Below are 19,794 nucleotides of genomic sequence, written 5' to 3' on the forward strand. Positions count from 1 at the left end.
ACTATCTAAACTGTTCTACAAAACTTTACTAATAAGTACATCGTAACTATCTAAACTGTTTTACAAAACTTTACTAATAAGTACATTGTAACTATCTAAACTGTTTTACAAAACTTTACTAATAAGTACATTGTAACTATCTAAACTGTTCTACAAAACTTTACTAATAAGTACATCGTAACTATCTAAACTGTTTTACAAAACTTTACTAATAAGTACATTGTAACTATCTAAACTGTTTTACAAAACTTTACTAATAAGTACATCGTAACTATCTAAACTGTTCTACAAAACTTTACTAATAAGTATATTGTAACTATCTAAACTGTTTTACAAAACTTTACTAATAAGTACATTGTAACTATCTAAACTGTTCTACAAAACTTTACTAATAAGTATATTGTAACTATCTGAACTGTTCTACAAAACTTTACTAATAAGTACATCGTAACTATCTAAACTGTTTTACAAAACTTTACTAATAAGTACATTGTAACTATCTAAACTGTTCTACAAATCTTTACTAATAAGTACATCGTAACTATCTAAACTGTTATATAAATACATTCATACGTATATTGTAAAGTTATCGTTCCTGTTTTTTACTTTCCTTTTTTATCACCCATAGAGGGAACATCTACATCAAAGGTTTAAGGTTGTTGGTCATGACACAAGCTTTAGTGTTGACAGTCATGATACAAGGTTTAGTGTTGATAGTCATGATACAAGGTTTAGTGTTGACAGTCATGATACAAGGTTTAGTGTTGATAGTCATGACACGACTTTTAGTGTTGATAGTCATGATACAAGGTTTAGTGTTGGCAGTCTTGGCACAAGGTTTAATGTTGATGGTTGTGACACAATGTTTAGTGTTGTTAGTCATGATACAAAGTTTAGTGTTGATAGTCATGACACAATGTTTAGTGTTGATAGTCATGATACAAAGTTTAGTGTTGGTCGTCATAACACAATGTTTAGTGTTGGTCGTCATGACACAATGTTTAGTGTTGGTCGTCATGATACAATGTTTAGTGTTGACAGTCATGATACAATGTTTAGTGTTGATAGTCATGATACAATGTTTAGTGTTGATAGTAATGATACAAAGTTTAGTGTTGATAGTCATGATACAATGTTTAGTGTTGACAGTCATGATACAATGTTTAGTGTTGATAGTCATGATACAATGTTTAGTGTTGACAGTCATGATACAATGTTTAGTGTTGATAGTCATGATACAATGTTTAGTGTTGACAGTCATGATACAATGTTTAGCGTTGATAGTCATGACACAATGTTTAGTGTTGACAGTCATGATACAAAGTTTAGTGTTGATAGTCATGATACAATGTTTAGTGTTGGTCGTCATGATACAATGTTTAGTGTTGATAGTCATGACACAATGTTTAGTGTTGACAGTCATGATACAAAGTTTAGTGTTGATAGTCATGATACAATGTTTAGTGTTGATAGTCATGATACAAGGTTTAGTGTTGATAGTCATGATACAAAGTTTAGTGTTGGTCGTTATGACACAATGTTTAGTGTTGATAGTCATGATACAAAGTTTAGTGTTGGTCGTCATAGCACAAGGTTTAGTGTTGATGGTCATGATACAAGGTTTAGTGTTGACAGTCATGATACAAAGTTTAGTGTTGGTCGTCATGACACAATGTTTAGTGTTGATGGTCATGATACAATGTTTAGTGTTGATAGTCATGATACAAAGTTTAGTGTTGGTCGTCATAGCACAATGTTTAGTGTTGATGGTCATGATACAATGTTTAGTGTTGATGGTCATGATACAATGTTTAGTGTTGACAGTCATGATACAAAGTTTAGTGTTGGTCGTCATGACACAATGTTTAGTGTTGATAGTCATGACACAATGTTTAGTGTTGATAGTCATGATACAAAGTTTAGTGTTGGTCGTTATGACACAATGTTTAGTGTTGATAGTCATGATACAAAGTTTAGTGTTGGTCGTCATAGCACAAGGTTTAGTGTTGATGGTCATGATACAATGTTTAGTGTTGACAGTCATGATACAAAGTTTAGTGTTGGTCGTCATGATACAATGTTTAGTGTTGACGGTCATGATACAATGTTTAGTGTTGATAGTCATGATACAAAGTTTAGTGTTGGTCGTCATAGCACAATGTTTAGTGTTGATGGTCATGATACAATGTTTAGTGTTGACAGTCATGATACAATGTTTAGTGTTGATAGTCATGATACAATGTTTAGTGTTGACAGTCATGATACAATGTTTAGTGTTGATAGTCATGACACAATGTTTAGTGTTGATGGTCATGATACAATGTTTAGTGTTGACAGTCATGATACAATGTTTAGTGTTGATAGTCATGATACAATGTTTAGTGTTGACAGTCATGACACAATGTTTAGTGTTGATGGTCATGATACAATGTTTAGTGTTGACAGTCATGATACAATGTTTAGTGTTGATAGTCATGATACAAAGTTTAGTGTTAGTCGTCATAGCACAATGTTTAGTGTTGGTCGTCATGACACAAGGTTTAGTGTTGATGGTCCTGATACAAGGAACCATATTACAAATGATATAAGACAAGTGAGCTTATTACAAACTTTGTGTCGTGAACTGTTTACTAAATGTGTTATTCATTTGGACATCTGACGACAGAACCAATTCATTTCCTGTTAGAAAGGATGTTCTTTGTATTAACCTTGTATTACTGCGTCTCATACCTTCTATTCACGTATTACATTGATTTAGGTAAAAAATGATAAATTATTTATAACTATAAATGTTTCCAGTTTATTCATCGTAAAGAAAACGGTGTGTGGTTGATGTATATTATCATAACTAATTCGTTAAGAATGAACTGGACGAGTCCGGTTCAGACAAATAGCTTTCACAAAATCATTAAACTTTATACCCTTGATTTAAATAGCGCATTTCATGTAGTGTTTCCACTAGCCACTAACTATCCTACGTAACTCTAGTGTCGTGTTTTAATCTTATATTAAATGTAGTTTTTTGTTTGTTTTAGTGAAATACACCGGTTCATAAACATATGTCTTAACATTTCATGAACCCCTATGAACAACAACTGTTGAGGCACGAACCAGAACAAGTTAGTGAACTGACCTATCATCATTCTTTATTTAAATCACACTTCAGATCAGTATAAATAACATGTTATGTATAACATCTTCGTATTTATTTACCTCAGTATGTCACCATTATACGTTTCATTTTGTTTTTTATTGTATTTATTTTGGATTATTTTAAGATAAAATCAATTACATTTTTCTTCATGATGTACAATTACTATATTATTTCTTTCAAACGTTTATTGTTTTAAGTTTTTATTTAAAATATGAACGAGAAACTACAAAAGGAAAAATAAATGCATCACATATCGATAATGTGATCGCTATACTAACATTATCTTTTCTGAAGTATACAACTTGTGCCATCTACCGATAGATTTATATAACACTTATCTTTCAAGTAAATCTTTACAATTTGTTTTTCAAATGACAGACATAAATCGGAAAGAAATCATGAGGTGTTTTAAACGTTAAAATATCTAGAGGTAAAAATGTCATATTCTTGTTTTAATTACAAGAGACGTACATTAGCATGTGCCATTCACAATGTTTTGACTTGTTTTATTTACAAGACACGTAGATCAGCACGTGTCATTCACAATGTTTTGTGCTCGGCGACAAAGTGAAGAAAAAAATACGTTATCAACAGTTTTAAAATGTTCATGAAATTTATGACGTAAATTCATGTCGAAAATGGTAAAAAAACAGAGTTAATAAAATAGAAAATATAAACTTTTAAACATTTAAACACATAAAAACCATAAAATCATTAAACACGCAGATTTCGTGTGCACGAAATACTTGGTGAGCACACGAAGACATCAAACAGAGCTGATGAATACACAGCGACTTTAAAAGTAATAAGCGTTGATAAGAACGTAAGTGACGCGAAACAGAATTTCAAAAATTTTAATTGAAATCTCAGCCGTGTTAAACAACTTGATGCCCTGTTTTTTAAACATTAATATATTTAGATTGGGTTTTATTACTGTTCCTTTTACAAATGGCATGATAAAACAGACAGTTAACATTTTTTATTACCTTAGCCTAAGCAGTTTTTTATTAAAAGATTTATTTTGGTCTATCTAATGACTTTTAATGGTCGTGAACAACTAGTATATAGAATGTTATTACTTTTTGTTCTTATTTGTTGTTTACTATTATAGCGTTTTGTATTGTTAACCTCTAAATTTGTGTGTAGGTTTAGCCTGATCACTTAAGCCACGCGAACCTCGTGAGATATTACTGGGATTAGACCGAAAATATCATTAGCATCAAGGGTACCAAACAAAATATCATTAGCATCAAGGGTACCAAACAAAATATCATTAGCATCAAGAGTACCAAACAAAATATCATTAGCAGCAAGGTACCAAACAAAATATCATTAGCATCAAGGTACCAAACAAAATATCATTAGCAGCAAGGTACCAAACAAAATATCGTTAGCAGCAAAGGTACCAAACAAAATATCATTAGCATCAAGGGTACCAAACAAAATATCATTAGCATCAAGGGTACCAAACAAAATATCGTTAGCAGCAAGGGTACCAAACAAAATATCATTAGCATCAAGGGTACCAAACAAAATATCATTAGCATCAAGAGTACCAAACAAAATATCATTAGCATCAAGGGTACCAAACAAAATATCATTAGCATCAAGGGTACCAAACAAAATATCATTAGCATCAAGGGTACCAAACAAAATATCATTAGCAGCAAGGTACCAAACAAAATATCGTTAGCAGCAAAGGTACCAAACAAAATATCATTAGCATCAAGGGTACCAAACAAAATATCATTAGCAGCAAGGTACCAAACAAAATATTGTTAGCAGCAAGGGTACCAAACAAAATATCATTAGCATCAAGGGTACCAAACAAAATATCATTAGCATCAAGGGTACCAAACAAAATATCATTAGCATCAAACAAAATATCGGGTACCAAACAAAATATCATTAGCATCAAGGGTACCAAACAAAATATCATTAGCAGCAAGGTACCAAAGGTACCAAACAAAATATCATTAGCATCAAGGGTACCAAACAAAATATCATTAGCAGCAAGGTACCAAACAAAATATCGTTAGCAGCAAAGGTACCAAACAAAATATCATTAGCATCAAGGGTACCAAACAAAATATCATTAGCAGCAAGGTACCAAACAAAATATTGTTAGCAGCAAGGGTACCAAACAAAATATCATTAGCATCAAGGGTACCAAACAAAATATCATTAGCAGCAAGGGTACCAAACTAATTAAACAATGAATTACCTTCTTTATAAATATAAATTTAAAGAAAAACATATTTAATTAGCTAGAGTGATGCTCCAGTTAATTTTTAGATTCTTTATAAGTCCACAACTTATTTTGATCGAAATTTATTATCATGTGATAAAAAAATGCAAAATAATTGGGGCTAATTGTGCTTGATTCAGGTCCTGAAGCTACACAAACTATCGATAAAAGACCAAAACTGATCTATCTACTTATTTTTGATCAGAAGTGATCTAATAGTAAGCTGTCAGTCTGTAGATCAATGGGTCCATGATTCGAGACGTAACAGCATAGAACATGTTCGTGGGCACATTACAGAAACAACAATGTGATTCGCGTTATTCGTTTGAAAGATCTGGGCTGAACCAATGTCTTGATGGATGTTGGTGTCTTCTCTCTGGCCAGTTTTTCAAACTTACAGATATATACGTCTGAATTCTTTAACTTGGATTTTAAAATGCCTTTCATTTCTCTTTGTATTTTTCTATAAACTTTCATTACCAGTCTTGATACCAACTATTCCGAAATGTTACTTACACTGCGTGTTGTTTTACTGGTATATCAGACATCAAGAAGACATTCTTATAAATATGTTCCTTTAAAAATACGGATTTTCCTTGTTATTGTACACACAACCTGAATGTTAAGCCTTTTACACCATACAGCCTGAATGTTAAGCCTTGTTACACCATACAGCCTGCATCTTGTCATCACAGGTTTTGCTGTGCCTTGAAAACGCCTTAGATAAAATAAAGCTTCGTGTTATTAATAAACAATTATTATTCTTATTGTTAAGCGAAGTGCTGTAATCCACCACATTGTCACACAACCTGTAAAGTTAAATGTCCTCGTCTTCAAAGGTCCCTTACTGAGACAGCGGTGGCTCTACGGATTTACAATGCTAAAATTAGAGGTTCGATTTTCCTCGATGGACACAGTAGAAAGTTCGATGTAGCATTGTTATACGAAAAAAATAAAATCAGTGGCACAGCAGTATGTCTACAGACTTACAATGATAGATAGATTACGGGTTTCGAAACCCGTGGTTAGCAGAGTGCAGATAGTCCATGGTGTTGCTTTGTGTTTAACTTCAAAACAAACTATAAGGGTAAAAAAAAGATAATTTTCGAATAAATAAATAAGAAACAGAGCAATCACCATACTATATGAAATACTTGTTTATTATAACCTAATTGTCCACAACCTAAAACAATATAAACAATTTTATTTAAATTACTTAACATTTTAACACAAAAAACGTTTAAAACCTTCTAATTTAAGGTTATTTCAAAACTCGGTCATGATTGGACGACACCACGAGACACTTCACGTTTAGATAAATTCAGACTACAAATACGACGACTCTAAGTGACAAAAAAAAGAAACTTTGATGAACATATTCTGTCTTTTAGTACTGACTAGTTGTTCGTGAAGAACAGAAACCATTATTCTATTATTGTAAGCCAGCTGTGAATTGTGCAAACCTATCTGGTCCACGCCAGACGAATCTAAAAATGTACTTTAAACTTACATTAAGAATTCATTATATTATTGAACAATCTAAATGATTAGACATTATTTCGTGGAAGCAGAACATAATGACTAATAGAGTACATTCGTTTAGGAATTGTTATAACAAACTCTTACAACTTCCCGCCAGTTTTAGAGGGACCCAAATGTGCAGCACTTAATGCAACGTGCGAACGAGCCTTCAAGACACGTTTAGTGACGTGGAATAACCCTATTTGCAATAATTTGTTTCATCAGTGGAAACCGACTGCAGTACCATCTAATGATGTTAAGATGAACTATTAAGATACTCAAATTGATTCGGATTCTTTGAAGTTATTTACATGAGACTGACGGACAGATGTTGGATCTCAGAATTATGGGAGCTGAGATCTAATGGAGGTGCATCCATACAATTATGGAGGAAAGAAGCCTCTTCCACCACATCAGTGTTCCCATTCTGTGGTTTTACTTGTCTGTAAAAAGGGTTTCTCGAAATTCTTTGTTCACTTACAAAGCAGCATCTTTATATATATATATATATGTGTGTGTTACATCATTTCTATTTTATACTGAAAACCTTTAAAGTGTTATTTTGTGTGAGTTACTGAACGATTGTGGCTCTCAAAGTCAGTCTGTCATGGCGGAAAGCCAATGTTTAATTATGAATTAGTTATAACTTCTTCATCAATAAATACTAATTACTATATGCGTTTCTCACTACATCAAAGGTTTGTTTGTTTTTTAGGAAAATAAATACATTACACTATTTGTTCTATGCACCGTGGAGAATCTAACCTCTATTTTAGCATAGTGAGTCCGTAAATATACGATTATTCCGCAGGAACCTATATTAAAGGTACCTCCAAGAGAATGTAAGAGGATATGTGAACGATACCAGTTCAGGACAAATAGCAATAAAATACAGTGGATATTAGCACACTACAAATCAGTTAAACACTTGACGGATATCAAAACCATCAGTACAACATCCCTTGTGAATGTGGACTACACTAGAACAGAGACACAGAAACCCCAGCAGTGGCACACTACAAATCAGTTAAACACTTGACGGATATCAAAACCATCAGTACAACATCCCTTGTGAATGTGGACTACACTAGAACAGAGACACAGAAACCCCAGCAGTGGCACACTACAAATCAGTTAAACACTTGACGGATATCAAAACCACCAGTACAACATCCCTTGTGAATGTGGACTACACTACAAATCAGTTAAACACTTGACGGATATCAAAACCATCATTACAACATCCCTTGTAAATGTGGACTACACTACAAATCAGTTAAACACTTGACGGATATCAAAACCATCATTACAACATCCCTTGTGAATGTGGACTACACTACAACAGAGACACAGAAACCCCAGCAGTGGCACACTACAAATCAGTTAAACACTTGACGGATATCAAAACCATCATTACAACATCCCTTGTGAATGTGGACTACACTACAACAGAGACACAGAAACCCCAGCAGTGGCACACTACAAATCAGTTAAACACTTGACGGATATCAAAACCATCATTACAACATCCCTTGTGAATGTGGACTACACTACAACGGAGAAACAAAAACCCCAGCAGTGGCACACTACAAATCAGTTAAACACTTGACGGATATCAAAACCACCAGTACAACATCCCTTGTGAATGTGGACTACACTAGAACAGAAACACAGAAACCCCAGCAGTGGCACACTACAAATCAGTTAAACACTTTACGGATATCAAAACCATCATTACAACATCCCTTGTGAATGTGGACTACACTAGAACAGAGACACAGAAACCCCAGCAGTGGCACACTACAAATCAGTTAAACACTTGACGGATATCAAAACCATCATTACAACATCCCTTGTGAATGTGGACTACACTAGAACAGAGACACAGAAACCCCAGCAGTGGCACACTACAAATCAGTTAAACACTTGACGGATATCAAAACCATCAGTACAACATCCCTTGTGAATGTGGACTACACTACAACAGAGACACAGAAACCCCAGCAGTGGCACACTACAAATCAGTTAAACACTTGACGGATATCAAAACCATCAGTACAACATCCCTTGTGAATGTGGACTACACTAGAACAGAGACACAGAAACCCCAGCAGTGGCACACTACAAATCAGTTAAACACTTGACGGATATCAAAACCACCAGTACAACATCCCTTGTGAATGTGGACTACACTACAAATCAGTTAAACACTTGACGGATATCAAAACCATCATTACAACATCCCTTGTAAATGTGGACTACACTACAAATCAGTTAAACACTTGACGGATATCAAAACCATCATTACAACATCCCTTGTGAATGTGGACTACACTACAACAGAGACACAGAAACCCCAGCAGTGGCACACTACAAATCAGTTAAACACTTGACGGATATCAAAACCATCATTACAACATCCCTTGTGAATGTGGACTACACTACAACGGAGAAACAAAAACCCCAGCAGTGGCACACTACAAATCAGTTAAACACTTGACGGATATCAAAACCACCAGTACAACATCCCTTGTGAATGTGGACTACACTAGAACAGAAACACAGAAACCCCAGCAGTGGCACACTACAAATCAGTTAAACACTTGACGGATATCAAAACCATCATTACAACATCCCTTGTGAATGTGGACTACACTAGAACAGAGACACAGAAACCCCAGCAGTGGCACACTACAAATCAGTTAAACACTTGACGGATATCAAAACCATCATTACAACATCCCTTGTGAATGTGGACTACACTAGAACAGAGACACAGAAACCCCAGCAGTGGCACACTACAAATCAGTTAAACACTTGACGGATATCAAAACCATCAGTACAACATCCCTTGTGAATGTGGACTACACTACAACAGAGACACAGAAACCCCAGCAGTGGCACACTACAAATCAGTTAAACACTTGACGGATATCAAAACCATCATTACAACATCCCTTGTGAATGTGGACTACACTACAACAGAGACACAGAAACCCCAGCAGTGGCACACTACAAATCAGTTAAACACTTGACGGATATCAAAACCATCATTACAACATCCCTTGTAAATGTGGACTACACTAGAACAGAAACACAGAAACCCCAGCAGTGGCACACTACAAATCAGTTAAACACTTGACGGATATCAAAACCATCATTACAACATCCCTTGTGAATGTGGACTACACTAGAACAGAAACACAGAAACCCCAGCAGTGGCACACTACAAATCAGTTAAACACTTGACGGATATAAAACCATCATTACAACATCCCTTGTGAATGTGGACTACACTAGAACAGAAACACAGAAACCCCAGCAGTGGCACACTACAAATCAGTTAAACACTTGACGGATATAAAACCATCAGTGAAACATCCCTTGTGAATGTGGACTACACTAGAACAGAAACACAAAAACCCAGCAGTGGCACACTACAAATCAGTTAAACACTTGACGGATATCAAAACCATCATTACAACATCCCTTGTGAATGTGGACTACACTACAACGGAGAAACAGAAACCCCAGCAGTGGCACACTACAAATCAGTTAAACACTTGACGGATATCAAAACCACCAGTACAACATCCCTTGTGAATGTGGACTACACTAGAACAGAAACACAGAAACCCCAGCAGTGGCACACTACAAATCAGTTAAACACTTGACGGATATCAAAACCATCATTACAACATCCCTTGTGAATGTGGACTACACTACAACAGAGACACAGAAAGTCTACCATAAGTCAAATTATATGAGTAATAACTCGACATGTCTGAGAAGACCTTAAAATAAAACTGAATTACATTAAATAATGATATACGAACCACAAACCAGCAGCAGCAAGATGAAAGGCTGACAGAGGTTTCTGGAAGATTGTTTTCTAATTTCGAGTGGTTCTGATCTCGACCACCACCACACAGAGAGGCCTTCTCAGGACTTTCTCTGAAGACATTAGATTAGCAGTCAAAACGTGGAGGTAGAAACTGTTTGGTACCAATAACAAAAGCTTTATTTTATAGCGCAAAGCTACATAAATAACTCCTTGTTTGGTACCAATAACAAAACTTTATTTTATAGCAAACTACATAAATAACTCCTTGTTTGGTACCAATAACAAAAGCTTTATTTTATAGCGCAAAGCTAAATAATATAATAAATGTTTGGTACCAATAACAAAAGCTTTATTTTATAGCTCAAAGCTACATAAATAACTCCTTGTTTGGTACCAATAACAAAAGCTTTATTTTATAGCGCAAAGCTACATAAATAACTCCTTGTTTGGTACCAATAACAAAAGCTTTATTTTATAGCGCAAAGCTACATAAATAACTCCTTGTTTGGTACCAATAACAAAAGCTTTATTTTATAGCGCAAAGCTACATAAATAACTCCTTGCTTTTCATCCATCGTGAGGAAACAAACTCTGAATTTTGTCAGTTCGAACAGTTACAGTTGACACATCGAAAGACAAAATATAATAAATGGCCCACCATCATCAGTAGAAAGCTATTTTATTTTTTGGCCTGTCCTTGCCATGGTTACTGATGAGGGTCGGAACACCCTGAAACCTGGAACTGTATGATCATGGTTACTGATGAGGGTCGGAACACCCTGAAACCTGGAACTGTATGATCATGGTTACTGATGAGGGTCGGAACTCCCTGAAACCTGGAACTGTGTGACCATGGTTACTGATGAGGGTCGGAACTCCCTGAAACCTGGAACTGTGTGACCATGGTTACTGATGAGGGTCGGAACTCCTGAAACCTGGAACTGTATGATCATGGTTACTGATGAGGGTCGGAACACCCTGAAACCTGGAACTGTATGATCATGGTTACTGGTGAGGGTCGGAACTCCCTGAAACCTGGAACTGTGTGACCATGGTTACTGATGAGGGTCGGAACTCCCTGAAACCTGGAACTGTGTGATCATGGTTACTGATGAGGGTCGGAACTCCCTGAAACCTGGAACTGTGTGATCATGGTTACTGATGAGGGTCGGAACTCCCTGAAACCTGGAACTGTATGATCATGGTTACTGATGAGGGTCGGAACTCCCTGAAACCTGGAACTGTGTGACCATGGTTACTGATGAGGGTCGGAACTCCTGAAACCTGAAACTGTGTGACCATGGTTACTGATGAGGGTCAGAACTCCTTTAAACCTGAAACTGTGTGACCATGGCTACTGATGAGGGTCGGAACTCCCTGAAACCTGGAACTGTATGATCATGGTTACTGATGAGGGTCGGAACTCCCTGAAACCTGGAACTGTATGATCATGGTTACTGATGAGGGTCGGAACTCCCTGAAACCTGGAACTGTATGATCATGGTTACTGATGAGGGTCGGAACACCCTGAAACCTGGAACTGTATGATCATGGTTACTGGTGAGGGTCGGAACTCCCTGAAACCTGGAACTGTGTGACCATGGTTACTGATGAGGGTCGGAACTCCCTGAAACCTGGAACTGTGTGATCATGGTTACTGATGAGGGTCGGAACTCCCTGAAACCTGGAACTGTGTGATCATGGTTACTGATGAGGGTCGGAACTCCCTGAAACCTGGAACTGTATGATCATGGTTACTGATGAGGGTCGGAACTCCCTGAAACCTGGAACTGTGTGACCATGGTTACTGATGAGGGTCGGAACTCCCTGAAACCTGAAACTGTGTGACCATGGTTACTGATGAGGGTCAGAACTCCTTTAAACCTGAAACTGTGTGACCATGGCTACTGATGAGGGTCGGAACTCCCTGAAACCTGGAACTGTACTGGTTACTGATGAGGGTCGGAACTCCCTGAAACCTGGAACTGTATGATCATGGTTACTGATGAGGGTCGGAACTCCCTGAAACCTGGAACTGTGTGATTGTGTAGGCTACTAATCATGATACGTCCAAGTTTCAGCTCTAAACACCTCTCTTTATTCACTGGTTATAGACTGCATCTTTTAATCAGTATATTAGAAATTAGAAGCTACATTCCATTACAAAATTAGGATTTTAGAGATGAGATAATAAAGACGCTCCAACGTTCCACGATCTAAATGATGGTGTGGCCAATCTGTCATTCTTCTCCAAAGCACCTCTATAACTCGTGCATCAGAATATTCTCGTGAGAGCTGGAGTACACCTGCTCCAACCTAATTTTAAATGAAACATTGTTCATACTCGATTTTTTAAATAACTAATAATCACAACTAATAAAAATCAGTGTTTCTTTTTCTTATCCAGTTATAAGTTAATTATAAGTTTTAAGTATGAGGGCTTGTGACTGAATCTCAAGATGTCGATATCCGTTAGGATTATGTTTATATATCGTCAGTTGGTTGAATTAGAACTACGTCAGTCGAAACTACATTAAATTGGTAATACACTTGACAAAAGTTTTATGAACATCAGCGGTTTTTAAAATAAAAGATATATATATTAACTTTAACCTATCCTTTAACTTGATTTTAACCCCCTAAACGACTGGTAACCGAACCAGCATAATGACTATTTTTTGAATTTCACGCAAAGCTACACGAGGGCTATCTGCCCTGTCCGTCCCTAATTTAGCAGTGTAAGACTAGAGGGAAAAATAGCTAGACTTCAACACCCACCGCCAGCTCTTGTACCAATGAATAATGGGATTGATTGTAACTTCATAACGACCCCATGTGTAGCTTTGCACGAAACTTTAAAAAAAATATATTTTAAAAACAGAAAGGAATTCAAGTGTGATGAAAACGTCGCCAAGTTATTTGTCATACATTTGTGACTCAAGTGCTGATGGATTAAACTGTCTGTAATATTTGAAGAACATTAAAAACACATTTATGCAATATCGACTGCCACAAAAAATCGGTTGGGACAACTTATAAATAACTTAAAGAATTTCTTTACAAAAGTGACATCCTAAACTTGCCACACAATAGGTGTCGCCCTTTTCACCGAACATCAAATAAATACATTTAACGTTTGTTTTTTTGTTTTTTAATTTCGCGCAAAACTACACGAGGGCTATTTGCGCTAGCCGTCCCTAATTTAGCAGTGTAAGACTAGAGGGAAGGCAGCTAGTCATCACCACCCATCGCCAACTCTTGGGCTACACTTTTACCAACAAATAGTGGGATTGACCGTCACGTTATAACGCCCCCATGGCTGAAAGGGCGAGAATATTTGGTGTAACGGAGATTCGAACCCGCGACCCTCGGATTACGAGTCGAGTGCCTTAACACCTGGCCAAAATACCTTTAATTTGCGCTATACGTTCAGGGTCGTCTTACACACCGAAAAATACGGTAAACAATAATTAGCTGCGTTTCTTACTCTAAACAATCATAAACGTATTTTAGCGACAGTAAAAATAACAACAATAAATTAAACGAAGCACAAGACCGAGTCTTTCTTCCCCTGGTGAGTGTTTTATTGTTATTATTATTAAGGTCATAAACGCACCCTGCATGGCCAGGTGGTTAAGGCACTCGACTAGTAATTCGAGGGTTGCGGGTTCGGATCCCCGTCACACCAAACATGCTCGCCCTTTCAGCCATGGGAGCGTTATAATGTTATAGTCCATCCCACTATTCGTTGGTAAAAGAGTAACTCAAGAGTTGGCGGTGGGTGGTGATGACTAGCTGCCTTCCCTCTAGTCTTACACTGCTAAATTAGGGACGGCTAGCACAGAGAGCCCTCGAGAAGCTTTGTGCGAAATTCAAAAACAAACAAGCAAATAAATGGTCCCACCTTTTTTCTTGCATCCATCAACAGGTTTTTTCAGGTTAACAATAAGAGGAAATTCTCAATAGCCAAGAGTGTAATTAGATATGAAGCTACGAGCTGAAAGTTTATGCTTGAAAAACAAAAAACTCAGTAGGATCCTGTGAGTCGCTGTGCTAATAACACTGAGGTGAATTACCAGTAATTTCTCTCTTTTAGTGCAAAACTACTTAATAACCACTACGGGAATCGAGCCTGGAATTTAGCGTTATAATATATTTAGTTAAAACAATGAAAACCTGAATTAAAAGAAATTCCTTACCTTTTATACGAAATAGTGACGTTTTCATACACTGGACGATCCAATGAGGTTCTATCGGAAATGCATCTAGGTGCCGGTAGAGGGCGCTCTTCCGAACTTCTTTTGAAACTCGATAGCAGCCCACGCTTTCGTAAACCGTAAAGTTCTATTCCGTAACCAAAATAACCTAAGTCATTGAGAAACATCTAATGAAACCAATTATATTTAGTCTATTATATTAGAAACGTCTAATAAAACTAATTCTATTTAGTTTTCTGATTTGTTTATGAAGTTAAAAAGAAAATGAAACGTCCTCTGTCGGCCCAAACAAACAACTAAAAATGTTCTCACTGATGTGAAACTAGGTTTGACGATTCTGACAAACTAGGTCATTATTGGAATCAAAAGTTGAAAGGATATCTAAACGTAGAGAAAAACTACTGACCATGTCGGACTTTATGAGTTTATCTTTCACGAGTTACGTATTCACATAAAATATTCGGTTTGTTCTATTTTATTTATTTCATGGAAAATATGTGAGCTAATTTCTTTATGTCATCGGTGCTTTGAGAAATCATTAAAATAATATATTCTACTAAAACTGTATGGAATAAAGATATATTATCTCTGTACATCCATCCATGGATTACATAAATAAAAGAAAGACAAACCTTAGATACGGCAGGATGGTTTGGAGAACTTGAGCCTTCCTTAGTTGCATCGTTTTCTTCAAGAGGGCGCTCAGAATGTGAGTCCCGAGATCCTGAAAAACACAAAATATGTGTTATAGCAAGTTTGACTCGAAATAATTGTCATTCACAAATAATTATTCTGCTTTAGTTCAAATGACAGACTTTCTTACTAGATTATAATAATTCAGGGTTTGTATTACTAGCACGTAATAATACTAATATTCCGTCACTATATTAACTATTCTACCAAACAATAAGGCCCGGCATGGCCGTGGTTGAGGCACACGACTCGTAATCCGAAGGTCGCGGGTTCGAATCCCTGTAACACGAAACATGCTCGTCCTTTCAACGTGAGAGCGTTATAATGTGACGGTCAATTCCACTATTCGTTGGTTAAAAGAGTAGCCCAAGAGTTGGCGATGGGTGGTGATGACTAATTGCTCTCAATTTAGTCTTACACTGCTAAATTAGAGACTGCTAGCGCAGATAGCCCTCGTGTAGCTTTGCGCGAAATTCAAAACACAAACTAAACAATACAAAGTTACATATATTCAATTTCTTGGATTCTCTTTTATATGTATACTGACGCCTAGAATGAATGGAGTTTTCACATTTAGAAGACAGTGGTGTTTTCTCCTTACAAACAAATTGTCCCCGCTGGTACAAGGTAAGTCTTCGGATTTACATCGCTAACATTAGGGATTCGATTCTCCTCGGTAGGCTCAGCAGATAACCCAATGTGGCTTTGCTATAAGAAAACACAAACAAAAAAATCAACAAATTAGAGTTGTCCTGTCATTTTACTACTAATCGCCTTAAAATTGAATATAAAATTAATCAATTACTGTTAACCTGTTTTATTTCAAAAAAAGCACGGCATGGCCAGGTGGGTTAAAGCATACGACTCGTAATATGAAGTCGCGGCTTCGATAGCCCACGTGTAGCTTCGCGCGAAATTCATAAAACAAACAAAACAATTGTTTGAAAAATACTCAAAGCTGGTGTTTAACTTCTTACCAATGTAACACTCGTCATAATCATTCAAGACGTTCACACCAAACAGAGGCCAGAAGGTCAGGACTGGTCAGGTCTAAATAAACTAAAAGGATTCCTGCCACAAGACACAATACACCTGTAAAGTATACCCAAAACTTTAGTTCCGAGCTTTTCAACATTTAAAACAAATCGTGCTTTTAATTACACAGATAATTTAAATGGTTTTTGGTTGTTTCTTTGTCTTAAAATGTAAACGGCGACACATTTAAGGGCATGAGTAAAGACGCTGCTTTCGTCTGTGGTTTCATGCTCTAGACTCGTTATCCGAGGGTCGTGGGTTCGAATACCCGTCGCGCCAAACATGCTCGCCAATTCAGCCGTAGGGGCGTTATAATGTTACGGACAATCTCACTGATCGTTGGTAAAGAGAGTAACACAAGAGTTGACGGTGGGTGGTGATGGCTAGTTGACTTCCCTCTTGTCTTACACTAGTCCTGGTCTTTTAACAGAGTAATAATTCGCTGAACAGACGCGGAAAAGCCACAATTCGCAATAGTGGTTGATAATCAATTAATTAAATATGACTTATTTACATTACATGTTTAAATGTGAAGTACACAAACTACAATTAGGCTTACCTACAAACACGATGAGACCAAAACACAAACCGAAGGAAGTTGTTAAAAAATCATTCTCCAAACGAACAGACAAGGACGGCACCTGGCGAATGGAGGCCCACGTCAAGATAGCTAACAGTACAGCTCCACCAGTCAGAATAGTGCAATAACCAGCGAGTCGAACCACCATGTTCCGAAACAATGTTGGTCAAAACCCAGAGAACAAACCCTGTCCTGAAAAAAACAAAACATAAGCCGTTAACCAAAACCATGATGTCTAAAGTATGAAAAACATAGAGTTGGTCAACACCGTGATGTCTAGAGTATGAAAAACATAGTGCTGGTCAACACCGTGATGTCTAAAGTATGAAAAACATACAGAGTTGGCTTAACACCGTGATGTCTACAGTATCCAGAATGAAAAACATAGAGAGTTGATCCAACACCGTGATATCTAGAGTATGAAAAAAACATAGAGTTGGTCAACACCGTGATGTCTAGAGTATGAAAAACATAGAGAGTTGGTCAACACCGTGATGTCTAGAGTATGAAAAACACATAGAGAGTTGGTCAACACCGTGATGTCTAGAGTAATGAAAAAACATGATTAGAGTTGGCCATCACCGTGATGTCTAAAGTATGAAAAAACATAGAGAGTTGGTCAACACCGTGATGTCTAGAGTATGAAAAACACCAGAGAGTTGGTCAACACCGTGATGTCTAGAGTATGAAAAACATAGAGTTTGTCAACACCGTGATGTCTAGAGTATGAAAAACATAGAGAGATTGGTCAACACCGTGATGTCTAGAGTATGAAAAAAAACATAGAGTTGGTCAACACACGTGATGTCTAAAGTATGAAAAACATAGAGAGAGTTGGTCAACACCGTGATGTCTAGAGTATGAAAAAAACATAGAGAGTTGGTCAACACCGTGATGTCTAAAGTATGAAAAACATAGAAGTTGGTCAACACCGTGATGTCTAGAGCATGAAAAACATAGAGAGGATTGGTTAACACCGTGATGTCTAGAGTATGAAAAAACATAGAGAGTTGGTCAACACCGTGATGTCTAGAGTATGAAAACACATAGAGTTGGTCAACACCGTGATGTCTAAAGTATGAAAAAACATAGAAAGTTGGTCAACACCGTGATGTCTAAAGTATGAAAGTGACATAGAATGTTGGTCAACACCGTGATGTCTAGAGATTATAGAGAAACATAGAATGTTGGTCAACACCGTGATGTCTAGAGGGAATGAAAAAAACATACAGAGTTGGTTAACACCGTGATGTCTAAAGTATGAAAAACATAGAAAGTTGGTTAAAACACCGTGATGTCTAAAGTATGAAAAAACATAGAGTTGGTCAACACCGTGATGTCTAGAGAATGAAAAAACATACAGAGTTGGTTAACACCGTGATGTCTAAAAGTATGAAAAACATAGAAAGTTGGTCAACACCGTGATGTCTAGAGTATAAAAACATAGAGAGTTGGTTAACACCGTGATGTCTAGAAAGTATGAAAAACATAGAGAGAGTTGGTTAACACCGTGATGTCTAAGAGTATGAAAAAAACATAGAGTTGGTTAACACCGTGATGTCTAGAGTGAGTATGAAAAACATAGAGATATTGGTCAACACCGTGATGTCTAGAAGAATGAAAAAAACATACAGAGTTGGTTAACACCGTGATGTCTAAGTCCAGTATAGAAAAAAAACATAGAAAGTTGGTCAACACCGTCACCCGATGTCTAGATGAGTATGAAAAAACATAGAATTGTTGTGATGTCTAGTCATTTAACACCGTGATGTGTATGTCATAGAGTTGAACACCGTGATAGAAAAACATACAGAAGTTGGTTAACACCGTGATGTCTAAAGTATGAAAAACATAGAAAGTTGAGTCCAACACCACCGTGATGTCTAGAAGAATAAGCAACATACAGAGTGGCGTTGAACAATCTCGTGATGTCTAAAGTATGAAAAAACATAGAAAGTTGGTCAACACCGTGATGTCTAAAGTATGAAAAACATGTTAGTCCAACACCGTGATGTCTAAAGTATGAAGAGAAAACCGTGATAGAATGTTGGTCAACACCGTGATGTCTAGAGAGAATGAAAAAAACATACAGAGTTGGTTAACACCGTGATGTCTAAAGTATGAAAAAAACATAGAAAGTTAGTCAACACCGTGATGTCTAAAGTACATGAGAACAGTGACGCATAGGAATATTTAAGTGATGTATCTAGAGAAGTTGAAAACACTTATGGAGTTGGTTAACACCGTGATGCCCAAAGTATGAAAAACATAGAAAGTTGGTCAACATGGTCGATGTCTAAAGTATGAAAGAAAAACATACAATGTTGAGTCCAACACCGTGATTGATATCATAGAGTATGCAAAAAACATAGAGAGTTGGCCAACACCGGTGTGATGTCTAGAGTATGAGTAAAACATAGAGGTTAGCTAGTATAACACAACGTGATGTCTAAAAGTATGAAAAACATAGAAAGTTGGTCAACACCGTGATGTCTAGAGTAA

The 19,794-nt window shown here is 36.7% G+C and overlaps 2 long non-coding RNA genes across 2 annotated transcripts; both read right to left on the bottom strand.

Annotated features, from left to right (window-relative positions):
- Positions 1–12,842: 12,842 nt before the first annotated feature.
- On the bottom strand, positions 12,843–15,106 carry LOC143241848 (uncharacterized). Its single transcript, XR_013022305.1, has 2 exons — positions 14,967–15,106; positions 12,843–13,083 (listed from the first exon to the last, which is right to left on the bottom strand). It is a non-coding gene; the product is annotated as an uncharacterized LOC143241848 (long non-coding RNA).
- A 5-nt stretch (positions 15,107–15,111) lies between these two features.
- LOC143241695 (uncharacterized) lies at positions 15,112–17,463 on the bottom strand. Its single transcript, XR_013022260.1, has 3 exons — positions 17,272–17,463; positions 15,617–15,708; positions 15,112–15,132 (listed from the first exon to the last, which is right to left on the bottom strand). It is a non-coding gene; the product is annotated as an uncharacterized LOC143241695 (long non-coding RNA).
- Positions 17,464–19,794: the final 2,331 nt, after the last annotated feature.

The sequence above is a fragment of the Tachypleus tridentatus genome, unplaced genomic scaffold (assembly GCF_004210375.1).
Source record: "Tachypleus tridentatus isolate NWPU-2018 unplaced genomic scaffold, ASM421037v1 Hic_cluster_1, whole genome shotgun sequence".
NCBI lineage: Eukaryota > Metazoa > Arthropoda > Merostomata > Xiphosura > Limulidae > Tachypleus > Tachypleus tridentatus.